The sequence below is a fragment of the Rhipicephalus microplus genome, chromosome 7, assembly GCF_043290135.1.
Source record: "Rhipicephalus microplus isolate Deutch F79 chromosome 7, USDA_Rmic, whole genome shotgun sequence".
Taxonomy (NCBI): domain Eukaryota; kingdom Metazoa; phylum Arthropoda; class Arachnida; order Ixodida; family Ixodidae; genus Rhipicephalus; species Rhipicephalus microplus.
The window spans coordinates 122,069,702-122,077,077 of NC_134706.1; positions in this window are offsets into that span (position 1 = coordinate 122,069,702).

A 7,376-nucleotide genomic window follows, 5' to 3' on the forward strand; every position below is an offset into this window, starting at 1 on the left:
ATGACGAATGTGCCTTGGAGCTCCAAGGGTGGAGGCCCACCTTGGGAAACAAAAGGCGTAAGGAGCTAGGAAAGAGCTCGAGAGAAACGGGATCTTCCAACAAATAGGTTCTTAAACAACAAAAAGCGCTTCATGGAGGCGCCCGACGAAAGTCGGTGTGCTTTCATATATGGAGACAAGAATGCCTTCAAATTGAAGCGCACCACTTTACGTGCTGTGAAGTGAAGCAGGCTAGTTCAGCCGTTCACATGGAAGAATGCCACCCTCCAGAATGTGATGGATAAAATGAATGCTGCGGTGGACATTTGGTGCGCACCAGAGGCAGTTGTGGTCGTAAATTGCGGAAGCAGCGATATCGTGGATAATGATGCCTCCCCAGATACATAATACAGGAGCTCAAGGCTATGCAGACGAGGCAGGTGAGATCCAATGAGCATCACTTTATTGCGTACGGTGTTCCTGGACCGGAACACTGTAATGACGTCATGCTGAGCAAATTCAAGCTGTGGAACGAAAAGCTCCGGAAGGTCTGCGACGAACTGGCCAACAAGTGGAGTTTGTAAGCACCACACGAGCGCCGACAGGTAGGGTGTACAGCTTGCTCTAAAAGGTCGGCACGGCTGAGGAACAGGACACAGGCTTTGTGTTTTTTGGGACTCAAGCCGGTTGGACTTACAATAATGCGGATACTAACAAGCGGTTACTCGCACCCCCTGGCACCGCTTATGGCAGCCCTCGGACAGGCGATGCTACAGATGGCAGAGAAACAGTACCAGGTGACGTGACGCGCAGAAAGCCCCCTCATTCCTCCCGTCAGAAGTAAAGCATGTACACCGCCGTCACCACCACCGTGGCCTATGTGTAAGGGAAACCAACGTGGGTCTTCTCAATGTTCATGGCGCAAGAAAGCCGATCAAGTGGGAAGAGCTATGTGCGATGCTAGAGAGTAAAAAAATGGAACTTTATGCGCTAACAGAGACGCACCATCGTGGGCTGGAGGAACCCCCTGTACATCCAATCTAGGATTGGTCATGCTCCAACCGCGAAGGGAATACACGCAAAGGCGGGGGAATACGTATCCTATGGCAGTCCGGAGCGATGTGGGAACGATTGACCTACCCATGCACAGAACACATGTGGCTCCGTGGTAGCATCTTAGGGATTCCCGTGATAGTAGGTGTGGTCTACCTTGCAGTGAGCAAAGGCCAACATGACAGAAATGCTCGAATCATGAAATATGTGTCAATGGATGTACAACGATCGGCAGCTGACTGAGAAGTTTTACTCACGGGCGACTTCAATGGCCACCTGCAGGCACTGAACGGGTTCCAGGACTTTAATGTAGACCTGGTAAACCTGACAGCACGTGAACAAAACTTGGAAATAGCCAACCTTCACTTTGACAGCGAGGGTGAATTCACATAGTGTCTTAGGAACACTCATTCATGCATCGACTATGTACTTATTTCACCCAAGCTGTTCCGCCACGCTACATCAATCACAATAGACGAGGATGGGAAGTTCAGTGTGTGAAGTGATTGCAACCGAATTAAATTGACCTTCTCGACTTCATCATGGCGCCAAAAACGGACAAACTGTCGTGAGTCGGCCGCACGTTACCTACCGGAAGAGACATATGAAGACATCGCCCAAGAGTTTGAAGGCAGGCTCATGAATATGGAGTCACCTTCCTATGACCAATATGTAGAAGCTCTGCAACAGATAATGGAAGCACATGAAGTATGCGTTAACTCTCGTGGAGGGGTGCGTCGGAAGCCATGGTGGGACAAGAAGGTCAAAGTGACACTAAGTGCTCGATGGTAGGTGAATCGATTGATTTGTGTAGTTTAACATCCCAAAACCACTATTTGATTATGAGAGATGCCGTAGTGGAGGGCTCCGGAAATTTCGACCACCTGGGGTTCTTTAACGTGCACCCAAATCTGAGTACACGGGCCTACAACGTTTCTGTCTCCATCGGAAATTCAGCCGCCACAGCCGGGATTTGATCCCGCGACCTGCGGGCCAGCAGCCGAGTATCTTAGCCACTAGACCAACAAAGGTGGAACCAGCGAAGAAGAGTCGGGCCGTGCACTTTCCAACCGGCGTCATCAACTGACCTCCTGCAGTTCTTATATTGTGTCCGTGCCATGGCATTTTCAACTTCCTTAGTCTTTCGGCTATAGCTGTAGGCTTATTATAAAAATGTGGAAGCCAGTGTCCGCAAGAGCCGTCACTTGGTGGCCGTCAATGTGAACAACGAAGTCAACGCTGATAACGTCGGTTACGTCGGCATTTGTCCCATTCATCGGATTAGTGGTTGCTGTCATCTTATTCGCCATCGGTGGCTTCGAGCTGTCATTTGTCTGCAACGGGGGCTGTTCGGAATTCCGATTATTGGCAACCCCGCCCCCCGAGGTCACTGCGTCTATTTTCCGCTTCGCGGGCTAGGGAACCTGCCCTTGATGACGTCGGCAAAACTGTGACGATTTGGTGAACTGGCCCGCACAGGAAATGGAGAACGTGATCCGGGCATTACTGGATTCTGCGGTGGTGTGTTCACAGGAGCGTCGTTGTGCATGCGTCGATCGTTGTACGTAGCGTAACCAGTGTAGCGAGGATATTTCGAGCACTGAGCGTCGCGATAACGGCAAACTCTGTAGAAGTGCTCAGCTTCGCCACAAAGAAAGCATACCGGTCGACGGTCAGCGGTACGCGACAAATTGGTTTTCCGACGCTGGTAGGTAAGCGGGTACTCACTACTGGGCCACGTTGTGGGGTTCACATGTTGGCTATATGGCATTCGCCTTGTCGGAGAAATCGGCGAGGTTGGGAAAGTCGTCGGTGCTGAGAGCAGCTGTGTTTGCAGGGTTGGTGGTGGTCCAGCCATTGGAGCCCGTTGTGCCGAAGGCGCGACGACGGGGCGTCAAAGTGCATCCGCATAAGATGTCGTCGCACATCACCATAGCCCGATGAAGAGAGAGCCTGACGGACCTCATCCCGGACAGCATCGGTGACAAAAGACAATGACGGCGTCGGTTGGGTTGCTGGAATTAAACCAAGCTGCCCAAGCTCCTCCCTCAAAATCTCCTGGATGACTTCCCGCAGAGGCCAGTCGTCGTCGGAGAGGCTCATCACAGCCGTAACAGGACTACTCGCTCGAAAGTTTACCGGGTTCTGCTTGTGGTACCGTTGCTGTAGGGTCCGTTCAATAGTTGTGGCTTCTTTCGTGAACTCAGCTACTGTGGTTGGTGGATTTCTCACAAGCCCAGCAAACAGTTGCTCCTTCATGCCTCGCATTAGATACCGCAGCTTCCTGTCTTCCGGCATCTCGGGATCCACCCTGCCGAAAACACGGGCCATGTCCACAGCGAACATAGCAACGCTCTCATTCGGTTTTTGAATTTGAACTTCCAAAAGGCATTGCGCAATCTCCTTTCTGTCGAGACTGGTAAAGGTGTCAACCAGCTGGTTGCGGAAGTCATCCCACGGGCCAAGCTTCTTTCCCTGTCGATGTACCATGCCTGGCCGTCGCCTTTCAGGTAAAAGTACACATTCGCGAACTTCGTCTTCTGGGGTGGCCCACTGGTTGTACTTCACACAGCGTTCGAACTGGTCCAGCCAGTCTTGGGCGTCTTCATAAGCCTCACCATGAAAACAATCAGGAATCATGGGATTATGTAGTGTCATGTGCACTGGAGCTGCAATGGCCATGGTGGCTGAAGGAGGCAAGCGATTGCTGGCAGTTTCTCGCAAGGAATTGAGCTCAGGAGCCAGGCCTAGTAGACGGCGACTGAAACGGTGGACGGGTGTGTCGACGCGTGGTAGTGATTTCGGGCTCTAATGTCGGGTCCGCGGAGGGGTGCCAAGCACGATGACTACCCAGCACCTCCACCAGTGTGACGACGCGGGATCGACGAGCACAAGAAGCACCTCGAACAAATACGCTTTATCGATAAAGATGATGATGATGATGATCGTTGTTACTCTGGCACACATCACAAAGAGGGATCGGCCAAGAATCGGGTGGCAGGATCTTTAAGTAAAAGGCTTATGGTTTTACAAACACAAATTTTGAACTGAAAAAAATTTTATAGAAAGAAAAGCCAAAAATCGTAAAAGGAGAATATTTGAGCAGAATCGATGCAGGCTGTCAGATGCGATTTGAGACAGAGGTAATGATGGGTCTAAAACGAATAATATATATATATATATATATATATATATATATATATATATATATATATATATATATATATATATATATATATATATAAGGCACTTTAACATAGCAATCACTTTATTTCAATTCTGTAGTCAAATACCGCAGAGCAGATGACCCTGTGGCTATAACCAATTTTAATGCTGCCAAACAATAAAATTACGGCTACATTCAATTCTAATCCTAATTTTTCTAGTGTAGCTATTATGTATCTTTCCCGCTGATAAGAATACTGGCGACGGAGTAAAAAAAATGATTTATCGTTTCCATTTCTTCGCAAACATGACCATAGCCTCCTAGATTTCCCTTGCCTGCCGGATTATCAGTGGTCGTCGGAACTATGGTGGTGGCGCCACCTAAGTAGGAGTGTTTTCAAATGATTTTTTACGTTTTGGAGCTTCTGTGCAACAAAAATAACGTAAAAAGTTTTTGAACGGCGTAAGCATAGTTATCAATAACCCTACGTAAGTGACGCCGTCATTCAACAGACAACTCCTTCAATACAGGGTATAGCCTCTGAAACTAGTAGCAAACGCCATAATTGCCGATCTCAAAGGCCAAGTACAAAGACCCTTACCGATACGTGGACAGCGCCACCATATATGACAGGCGTTTCGCGCTCATCTGGCAGGCAAGGGAAATCTAGGAGGCTATAACCTGACATAAAGGTAACTCCTCAAAGACTGCAACGTCTTCTTCGTCTCTGCCCTGGGCCAAGGGCACTCACGCTGCTTCGTTGTCGCCGCCACTGGCACACTCGCGCGTCAATACGATGAACGCTGAACGCGCATTTGTGAAACGCTCAGTTTAGGTGAGCCCCGCCGTGGTGGTCTAGTGGCTAAGGTACTCGGCTGCTAACCCGCAGGTCGCGGGATCGAATCCCGGCTGCGGCGGCTGCATTTCCGATGGAGGCGAAAATGTTGTAGGCCCGTGTGCTCAGATTTGGGCGCACGTTAAAGAACCCCAAGTGGTCGAAATTTCCGGAGCCCTCCACTACGGTGTCTCTCATAATCATATGGTGGTTTTGGGACGTTAAACCCCACATATCAATCAATCAATCAGTTTAGGTGACACTGGACTCGCTCACTGGATTTCGTGCCGACTGGTTGTGCCCCCGCGATCTCCGACGACAGCGCAGCTCTAGCCGACTGGGCTCCCCCTACGCCATCTCCTGACGCCGACAAGAGCTCTCGCCGAGTGGTGCCCCATCCTCGGACTCGGGCGACTATGTCTATTTTTTCTATCTCCTCTTTACTTCCGTCGCTCTCTGTCCCTGCGCCTCGCTCTCTCCTTGCTCCCTCTATATGTACCTTCTAATCCTATCCTTTTAATCCCTTCTTACCCCCATCCCTTGTGAGCTATTGTTGAGGTGTCACACTCTGATGCAGACAGTTACGGGGCTCACTTTTCTCTTCTTTTCCCTTTAAGAATCACATAATAAGAAGGTGACACTGAACACGCGGTGACGCTGAACGCAGTGGAAAACAATGAAACGATGTGGGTGCTTTCAGCGCGTCCCCCTCAGGAAAAAGGAAAGCATTTTAGTGCGTCCCTCCAGGAAAAAGAACAGCCGCAACACCCCGACAAGAAAGCGAGAGGATGACGTACAATATATAATCCTCGCCGAGACCGTGCTACCGTAACTACAGTAAACTAGACAGGGGCAGTGGCACGAGCGGAGAGCGAAAGCAAGGAGCGGTGGCGAGGCGAAACACACGGAAATCTTTGGGCGTGGTGTGGTCGCGCCACTGTGCCTTTCTCCTGAAGCCTCAGTCCAGCAACGTGCGTTTGACAGCGGGCACTGAAGAGAGAGAGAGAATAAACTTTTATTAACAACAAATGCACACTGAGCCTTCTTTGGGTGGGGCCCTCAGTCCAGGGCTCCATTGCCTTGCGAGCCCGCTGGACCGGCTGCTGCTGTTCCTGCCGGCGTAAGCTGAGCAGTGCAGACTCCCAAGAAAAAGGTGTGGGATTGGGAATGAGAGGAACGCCCTGTGGGGCAGAGCATTCCCGCGTGGAGTGGTACACCGTCGGTACGGATCCACAGAAGGGGCAGTAGGAGGGGTAGAGAGTCGGATGAAAGCGATTCAGCATATACAGGCAAGGAAATGAATTGGTCTGTAGTTGCCGCCAAGCGACAGCATCTGCTCTGTTGAGTGAAGGATGAGGGGGAGGATACGTATAACGGCTCTGTCGGTAGTACTCCAGCGTAGCGTTGTAGTTTAGTGGTTCTGTCGATGCGTCGTCTGGATTGGACAGCTCTTCTTATGGAGCCCGGCCGGTCAGCTCTCGGGCAACCACATGAACGCGTTCATTACCATGGAGAGAGGCGTGTCCAGGAGTCCAGACGATACGCACAGGACTTAATGCGGATGGTGAGACAGAAGAGAGGATATTGTGTGTATGTGCAGCCACAAGTCCTTCAGCGAAGGCACGGCAAGCAGCTTGTGAATCTGTTACAATAGTGACAGGGGAGTCATGTGACAGTGTCGTAGCGTGAACAATTGCCAGAGCGAGATCTCCCTCCTCTGCCAGACACTGTCTGTAGTGCGAAGTGTGGCAGACGCCACAAGGGCGTCTGTGTCATCTGTCACGGCTAAACACATGGCTGACTTCTCTGGGTAGCGTGCTGCATCAGTGTAAAGTACTTGTAAGTCTGAGGTACCACCACCAAAGACGCGTGTCATAGCCTGAACTCGGGCATGTCGACGACTGGCGTGGCGGGAGGGATTCATATTGCGTGGAATCGGAGGCACTTTGATGAGTGCGCGGACAGTAGAAGCAAGTTTATGTCGCGGTACTTGTGCGGGTTTTTGGGGAATCGGGTAGCCAAGACGAGACAGGATGGCGCAGCCCTGACGGGTCTGCCTGAGCCATTGGAGCTGACTGTTGTGCTGGGCCTCAATGAGTTCGGTTACGGTGTTGTGGACTCCTAATTGAAGGAGGCATTGTGTAGATGCGTGTGTAGGCAAGCCGATAGCCACCTTCACAGCTGTCCGTAGAAGGATGTCCATCTTTTTGATTTGAGCAAGCAGGAGATTGTGAAAGGGAAGATGATAGGTGAGCCGACTAACTATGAGTGCTTGTATTAAGCGGAGGACACCCTTCTCACAGAGGCCTCTCCTGCGATTGGCGATGCGTTGGATCATAAGTG